Raw genomic sequence first — 8,400 nt, 5'->3', positions numbered from 1 at the left:
TCAACATTCTACTATGTAGTGTTAGTGAAATGTGATGAACTTCTAATAACCATCTTGGTACGAATATCGATCAGAAGATATAACTGCAACTAGCTCACTAGGTTTCTTTCCACCCATCGATCTTGGTATCCAATTATATGGATTTTATTACATATGTGGACTCACTTGCGTGATTTCTGATAGTGGTGTTGGTGAATTTAGATTTTGGAATGCTCCCTCTCCTAATTGTATGCTTCCTTACTCCAGTACATACATGTGCAGATATCAATGAGTGCGAGCATTCCGAAAACAATGGATGCTTTGGCCAATGTACCAATACTAATGGGTCATTTCAATGCCAGTGCCTGGAAGGAACCCGTGGCGACCCTTCTAAGCCCGGTGGCTGCTTCAGTTACCTCACAGGTATGCAACGTTGCAACTTAATTCCTTGGGGGGGGCGCTTTTGTTTGTACATTTTACCTTTTGGTTCGACGATAAGTTAGGTACTACCAGTAGAACAACTCATGTATGTTGATATTCATGGTTTATAATTGGTAAACTAGAACTGTCAATCATGGTTCACAAGGGATCTCACATATGGGAAGGGGATACAAATATTTACATGGTTACCGTTACAATTATATAGAATTTGTGTTTTTTTCCAAGGAGGTAATTTTTTTTCCAAATGGTATTGTTTAGTTTTTCTTCTGAAATGGTGTTTTACCTGAAAAGGGGAGCATGACCATAGTCTCCCTCTACATCGAGTGATGTAGGTATTCAGCTTTCAAATAGTATTGTTTATATTTATTCTTAATGGTTAATTTGATGCATTCATGGTAATGTTTATATCTTGAATTTGATTTCTTCTTATGTAGCATAGTAACCCTTGCAAATGCAAGGGCATGGTCAAGCATTAAGTTTGTTAAAAGTATCTCGGGAGTAAATTTCACATGTTAATAGATTTTCATATTATGAAATTGGAAATATAAAGTTGTATGTCTGCACAAAATATTATGTGATGAATGAAATAAATATTGTGTGGTAAATGTGATTTATGCCAATCGCAGGACACCATATTAATACAGTCTTTACATGATATCAGTACACGATGTTAAAGTTTTGATCATGAGCTATTCATATTAGAGGTATAGTTACAAAAAGAAATTTGGTGTCCACCATAGCACAATAGGCAGATGCATGTTTATGAAAATCTATTGATTGGAGTCTTCGAAATGTAAGGTAAAAAATACATATACTTATGAATATTAGGTGGTGTATTCTATTTTCTTAGTATCTAGTTTAATTATGGAATCAAATACATTCACGTTTTTTTGAAGACCCATATGTGCTTCTATACAACAAGTATGGTGTGCTCGACATATATGAGCACACATTTGGTGATGCAGAATATCAAGGTTAATAACATATAACATTGTATAAATATATATTTTTATGATTAGTGAAGTGAATGAAAAAGATTGCATGGCCTTATTGATATCCGATCAAAATATTAACAACTCTTTTACACCTTCTTTGTCATTTATATCCACCATCCTAAAATACATGGCGTTTTACACATGGATATGTGTGTTCTCGAAATATAGAAAACGTTGACCATTACTATTTTGTATATGACCATGTTACTAACAAAATTTTCAAACATATGTAATACAAATTATTGATATTTTTTCTTGTGGCTAGCTTCAATACCATTTTTTTAATTCGATGGTCAAAGTTAGGGAAATTTGATTGCAAACTTCATAGAATGTCATAATGGAAGAATTTTTTATGTACCTTGTTTAACTCTTTTGATGCTATTCTTCGCCTTGAAGTACGGTTGTCCTATATATGCTCTAGCTCACTGTATTTGCCGTGCCATGTAATGTGACTACGACAGTTGGAGAACATAGTTTGACGTACTAAACAAATATTATTTTTACTGTGTCTTCACCCATGTAGAAATTTGCAGTCTCATGGCACCATAAGATTCCACCCCAACTGGTCATCATCAATACTATCTTACTACCGTAATGACATGTCCTCTTAAATCAGAATGGATTAAGAAAGCATCCAGATTAGCACAAGTGTGTGTTTGATTACATATGGAAGACGTATGGCCTAATAAGCCTCAATACATTTTCTCAAAAGATTGGACTCTTTCTTTTGAAATTGAGTTTTGACTACAGAATAAAATTCCTAAGATTCTGATCTTACAAGAAAAAATATTTATAGGAAAAGATGTACATAAGTGCCTTCCATTATTGTAGTGACTTTTATCTATGCTGCCAATTGTGAAGATGAAACCATGTGAGTGATTCCTCCTGAGAACAACCTTGCTTGTTGGTATGGATCAACTAGAGTTTAAGTTTGGATTGTAGTATATTCTAGTGGATTGATTGTACATGATATATATTAGATCCACGTGTGTCATTATAGCTCTGATCGTGAGTCAGCTGCCTGATCATATATTAAGTTGGGAGTTGGTTATATTTAAGTATTCAAGGGATTGCTGTTTTAGTTGTACTAGATGGTACCCCACATGTTGTTGCGGGAAGTTTTGCAATATATTTGAATGAGAACTGGTTTAATGGAACATGAATATTTGGGGTGGTAGCATGATAACTAAAACTGAAAACAAATATAGTCTATACTGTTAATATTGCATAATATAAATATCATAATATTAGAATGGAAATTCTCATGCCTGTTTGCATGTTGAGATGGTATTTTTTATGCATGGTTGCATTTTGTGGTGGACTTTCTTCCATGCATGTTGAATGAATTGGTGGATGTTTGCATGTTGAGATGGCTTTTTCTTATGCATGATTGCATGTTATGGTGGACCTTCCATGGCTAAGTGGCGTGGCACCGGTGGTCGAAATAATATTTTTCGCGCCATGCGCACGAACTATCATGCGGTGAACTATGAACTGGCGGAGAGAAACCTGCTATTTAACCTCATGGTCCTAAATGGTGATAGAAATTAATTTTCTTGAGTTTTTGACTGTTCATGTCTCTATAATGATAATTTTCCAGACTGTTATTTGTGGACATGTCACATAAATGTATTTTCCTCACGGTTGGTTATAACCACGACCTGAAATGTGCTTTTCTCATTGTTGGCACCAGACGTGTCAATACCTGGCCGTTGCGGGTTTGAGGTTTTTTTTTTTTTGGTAGTGACGTGATGTGTCTAATTGGATCAAATCTATGCTAAGAAAAACATAGGTCAATGAATGTACATTTGGATGAGTTTAAAACTTGATCCACATATAAATATTGTTGAAATACAATTTAGTATGTCATTAATCTAGTATAAAAAGACATCTGAATTCATCATAGAGCGGTCAGCAGATTAGTCCCCATAGTACTGTAAGACTATTTTTTTAATATGCCTAGCTCTCATTTAGATGAGAAATAACTATATCTCATGTAACTCCTACACTGTTGGATTTTACGTGGAGATTCGTGAGGATTTTTTTTTGTTTGGTTAATCACATAATGTAGGTGTTACATGAGACTTTGCTAATTCTCATCTAGATGAGAATTTCAAATCCAATGTTTTATATATCAAAATTAGTTGCTTGAACATCGGATGGTATCACCTGACAAAAGATATAGTAGCATTCGTCTTCTTGTGTGCCCATGACTTTGTGGTTTGTGCGGTGCAAAATAAGATGTCATTATTTGTTATTGTAACATAAAAAAGCAAATGTAAGAAAGAGATTTTGTTTCATCGAGGTAAAGAGTTGCATGAGATTCCCTTTTTGGGACCTCCTGACAAGATCGCTCCATTAATTTCCTTTGATGCGGTTTGTATGTGGGATTTTCAATAATCTACTTAGATCCAACATATCGGTCTCAATATATTTCACTCTGATATGTTTTAGCCAGGTGTTCTCTTCAATCGGTTAAATGTTACTCTCTCTACTCCATAATAATTGTCGCAGTTTTGAACTAAAGTTGAACTAAAGTTAAACTAAACTTAGTTCAAAACTGCAATACTTATTCTAGATCGGAGGGAGTACACGATATTTCATCTAAAACATTACATGAAGGTGAACTTTCCTGGTCGGGCGACCAGCCGAGCGCGGCACCGGTCGCCTCTGTCACTCGTGCACTCACGCCCCGGCCCACGTGCAGCCTAGTTTGCGTTGTTTTGGGAGCGGCCGCACAAGGCTACGTGTCCCGACTCCTGACCACACACTGCACCACACCTTATCCTCTTTCTTCTCCGAGCAATGCTACATGCACTCTACGTCTTCATTGTACTACGCAATGGCTTACCTGGCTGGTTTTGATTGGATAAAATAAACCGAGAGGCCCACCCACTTCGAAATTCAAGGGGGATAAGATTGTACTAGTGGTTGCAGCTTTTCTGCTGCCGATTCCAGTTTCCTCGACTCCGAGTCCCATCCCCTTGCCCTGGCTAGGCACGACACCGCTGCAACATCCTGAGCACAATGTGAGGACACATTACAAAGGGTAGCAGCTCCTTTGTCAAAACACATTACGATAGTTAATAAAATATTGAATATACATATAAATGCACGGGTAAAAAAGTTTTGCAAATTGTTTGTGGAGGCCATGGCCCCTACCACCCCACCCCTAGATCTGCCACTATCCTGAGGTGACGGTTCCAGCTTGCCGCGGTCACCGGTTCCAGCTTGCCGCGGTCACTGTGGCAACACTCGCGGTCCCGGTTCTAGATCTGCCATCGACCATTTCCAGCAATTGTTGACCGTGCCTCCAGCATCAAGGTCATTCATCTCCAGCTCCGACGGGTTTTCCTATTGCAGGACCGCATTCCATCTTGTGCAACTGCGATCACAGCTCGAGGTCCTCCATTGTGTTCCAGCATGCACAATCGGTGGTCATAGCATGATGCCCGACATTGCGTGCTCTGGATGCACCAGCCGTTGAGGAAGGACACACCCAAGGCATCCATCGATCGATGTCGAGGCAACGTGGAGGAGCTCGAGCTCTCCGCCAATTAGGCAGGGGTGCTTTAGTCGTTTTGGGAGCTCATATCTCTTATTTCCCTCTACATTATTCTTTTTATATAGTATACAAACATAGATATATGGATAGACAGATAGATAGGTAGAATACTTATACTAGTTTTATATATGTGTAGAGTACATGCATGCATATATTATGATCAAGAATGATGGTTCGCTTTAATTTTCGTTTTTTTTTAGATCAATCGATCTAATAACTATCGATGTATGTTCATGCACGTACATGCAGGTGACTGTAGCAATATTTGTGGCGACGTGAGCGTTCTATTCCCGTTCGGCATTGGCCCTCCCACTTGCTATTTGCCAGGGTTCGACCTCACCTGCGACAAGAGCCACCACCCCGCGCGACTGATGCTTGGCACCTCCCGGGTTATGAACATCTCCCTCCTCAACAACACCATGCACATCCTCAATACCGACCAAGTCCTTCACCTCTACGCCGGTATGCCGGGCCGACATATCGGGGATTTCAAGAACATGGGTGTTGGAGATGAGGTGCCCTACTCGTTGTCGACCAATAATGAGCTCATCCTCATTGGGTGCGGCGTACAGTCACAACTGTTGGGGGCCATGAGCAATCGGGCTTGGCCCATCCTCAGCGGCTGCTCCTCTTTTTGTTCATCAAGTGAGAATGGCACCTACGAAGACACTGGTTTGACAGTAATTGGAGACAACAATGACGATGATGATCTATATTGCTATGGCCGGGGCTGCTGCCAGGCACGTATCTCAATGTCCAGGGACGGCATGCCTAGTGGATTCTGGATCAATTGGGTTGATCCCAACATTGGCAGCGATGAGACGCTACCACCATCATATGCTCTCATCGCACAGGAGGGATGGTTCCGTAAGCGCCAGGTCTCTGCACAACTAAGGAAGTGGTCGAACAAAGATGTAAGCTCTCCAACTCTCAGTCCTAGCCTGGAGGTTCCCATGGTTCTAGAATGGGAGATCTTGCAATTGCAACAGGCTGCCAGCTCATCACAACCACCAACAAGCGTGAGCTCCAAGCAATATTTGCAGTGTCCTGGCATCTGCAAGAGCAAGAACAGCCTCTGCAAACCAAGGAATAGAGGCTATACCTGCCACTGCATCGAGGGTTACGACGGGAACCCTTACCGCATCAACGGATGCACAGGTTATCATCCATTCACACACCCACCCGTACATAGTATACACACACACACGGTTCATTTGCTTGTACAATTTGTTTACTATGTATGTATATATATGTGATTAAGTTAGTTTTCCTCTTTATCTGCAGGTGGCCACAAGTTCTTTAAAGGTGAGCAACGCTAGAACGACTCCCATTCCTAAAGTGTATATATGGAGATTAGTATTCTCAAACACTACTTACACTTGGTTCTTTCTCATACATGTTGCTTGTATATTTCAGGAATGAACGTCACTATAGGAGTTGCCAGTGGATTTTCCATTGTACTTATTGTACTGGGAGCATTTGTCATTTCAAAAAAACTAAAACACAGAAGAGCACAAATAAGGAAGCGGAAGTTCTTCATGCAAAATCGGGGGAAACTGCTACAACAATTGGTATCTCTAAAATCTGATATTGCAGAACGAATGATCATATCGTTAGAAGAGTTAGAGAAGGCAACCAACAATTTTGATAAATCCCGCGAACTTGGTGGTGGAGGGCATGGAACTGTATACAAAGGTATTTTATCGGACCTCCATGTTGTAGCCATAAAAAAACCCAAGAAGGTGGTGCAAAAAGAGAAAGAGATATGTGAGTTTATCAATGAGGTAGCTATCCTATCACAAATCAACCATAGAAATGTAGTAAAACTCTACGGTTGCTGCCTTGAAACCGAAGTCCCTATGTTGGTCTATAAGTTCATATCTAGTGGGACGCTTTACGAGCATCTTCATGGTGAAAGATCAAAATCATTGTCTTGGGATGACAGGTTGCGAATAGCAGTTGAGGCATCAAAATCTCTAGCATATCTTCACTCAGCGGCTTCAACACCTGTCATCCATAGAGATATTAAGTCTGCTAACATACTTTTGGATGACAGTCTGACAACAAAGGTAGCAGATTTTGGAGCTTCAAGGTACATTTCAACGGATATATCTGGGGTTATGACAAAGGCTCAAGGAACAAGAGGATATTGGGATCCTATGTACTTCCGCACAGGGCGACTAACTGAGAAAAGTAATGTTTATAGCTTTGGGGTCGTTCTTCTGGAACTTCTAACCAGGAAGAAACCTTTTTTTTTTAAAGATCCAACATCGCTGGCATTTCATTGATAATAGCAGGAAGCAGCGGAAAAACAACAAGGTGGTGGAGGTCCTAGGACCAGATCCGAGGATCAAAGAAAGAGAAAAGAAAAACAACAGCCCTAAGAGCTGCAGCCGAACACTCCATACTAAGGCAGCGCAGCTCCGACTCCGACGGAGAACTACTAAAAAGACTAGGCAGGGGTGGCGTCACGGGGGATCACCGAACGAGCTATCTGTCGCGCGTCATCGTATACCACCGGCCCCCCACCGCGGCTTCGACTTCACAGCAACAGGCGGTCGAGGCACACCCACGGACTCGCCGGAGAAGAGAGCTGACTACCACCACCAAGGCCACGCTTTCGACATAGCTCATCGCCGTCATCGTCGCCACAGAAACCACCGTGCACGTCCAGTTGTAGGAAGCACCAAAGGGATCAAAGTCTTCAGGACGGTGCCCTAAAGAGGGGAACGACGTTGAAGACGGCGCCACCGCCCGACCCTTCAGCAGGATCTGGGTTTTCACCCGAAGGACTTGATCCGGGAGATCTGGCTGTGATATTCCCGACGGCGCCTCCAAGGAGAATAGCGACGCCCATAGGCGCCGTCGCCGCCGACCGGCCAGCACCGGCCAGACTTTCACCCGGGGCAGCCACTCCCACGCAGCAGGCCGAGGACGACCCATGCCTCCATTGAACCGCACACCCCCCACACAGCGAGTGCGCCACCACTGTGCAGGGCCACCACCAATCCTCCCCGACGGCGGGCCTGCAGAGACCAGATCAGGTCCTGCATCCCGCATCCGACCGCGGCCGGAGTCTCACTGCTCCAGCAGCGCCTAGCGCCACACACAGCCGCCCTTCCACGCAGCCTCGGGACCCCTCCAGGCTGCACATCTCGCCGGAGACTGGATCCGCGCTGCCACCGCCTCGCGAGATCCAGAACAGGAAGCACCGGCGCTGCTCCCGCACGCCATATCCGCGCGCCGAGCCGCGCACACCTCGCGGTGTGCGGCCCGAACCTCCGCCGCACGCCGGCTACCTCTGCGCCCGCTCGCCGCACACCGCCCACCGCCACCAGCCCCGTCATGCCGCCCGCGCCTGACGACCTGCGAGGCCGCGCTCCCGCACCAGATCCGTGCCCCGCGCGCCTACGAGGCCGC

The 8,400-nt window shown here is 43.3% G+C and overlaps 1 pseudogene; it reads left to right on the top strand.

Annotated features, from left to right (window-relative positions):
- The window catches only part of LOC119320865, a 144,034-nt pseudogene that overhangs the window by 134,903 nt on the left and 731 nt on the right, over positions 1 to 8,400 (top strand).

The sequence above is a fragment of the Triticum dicoccoides genome, chromosome 6B (genome assembly GCF_002162155.2).
Source record: "Triticum dicoccoides isolate Atlit2015 ecotype Zavitan chromosome 6B, WEW_v2.0, whole genome shotgun sequence".
Classification (NCBI taxonomy): Eukaryota; Viridiplantae; Streptophyta; class Magnoliopsida; order Poales; family Poaceae; genus Triticum; species Triticum dicoccoides.
The sequence above is the reverse complement of the archived record's forward strand: the minus strand, read 5'-3'. Positions and strand labels throughout refer to the sequence as shown.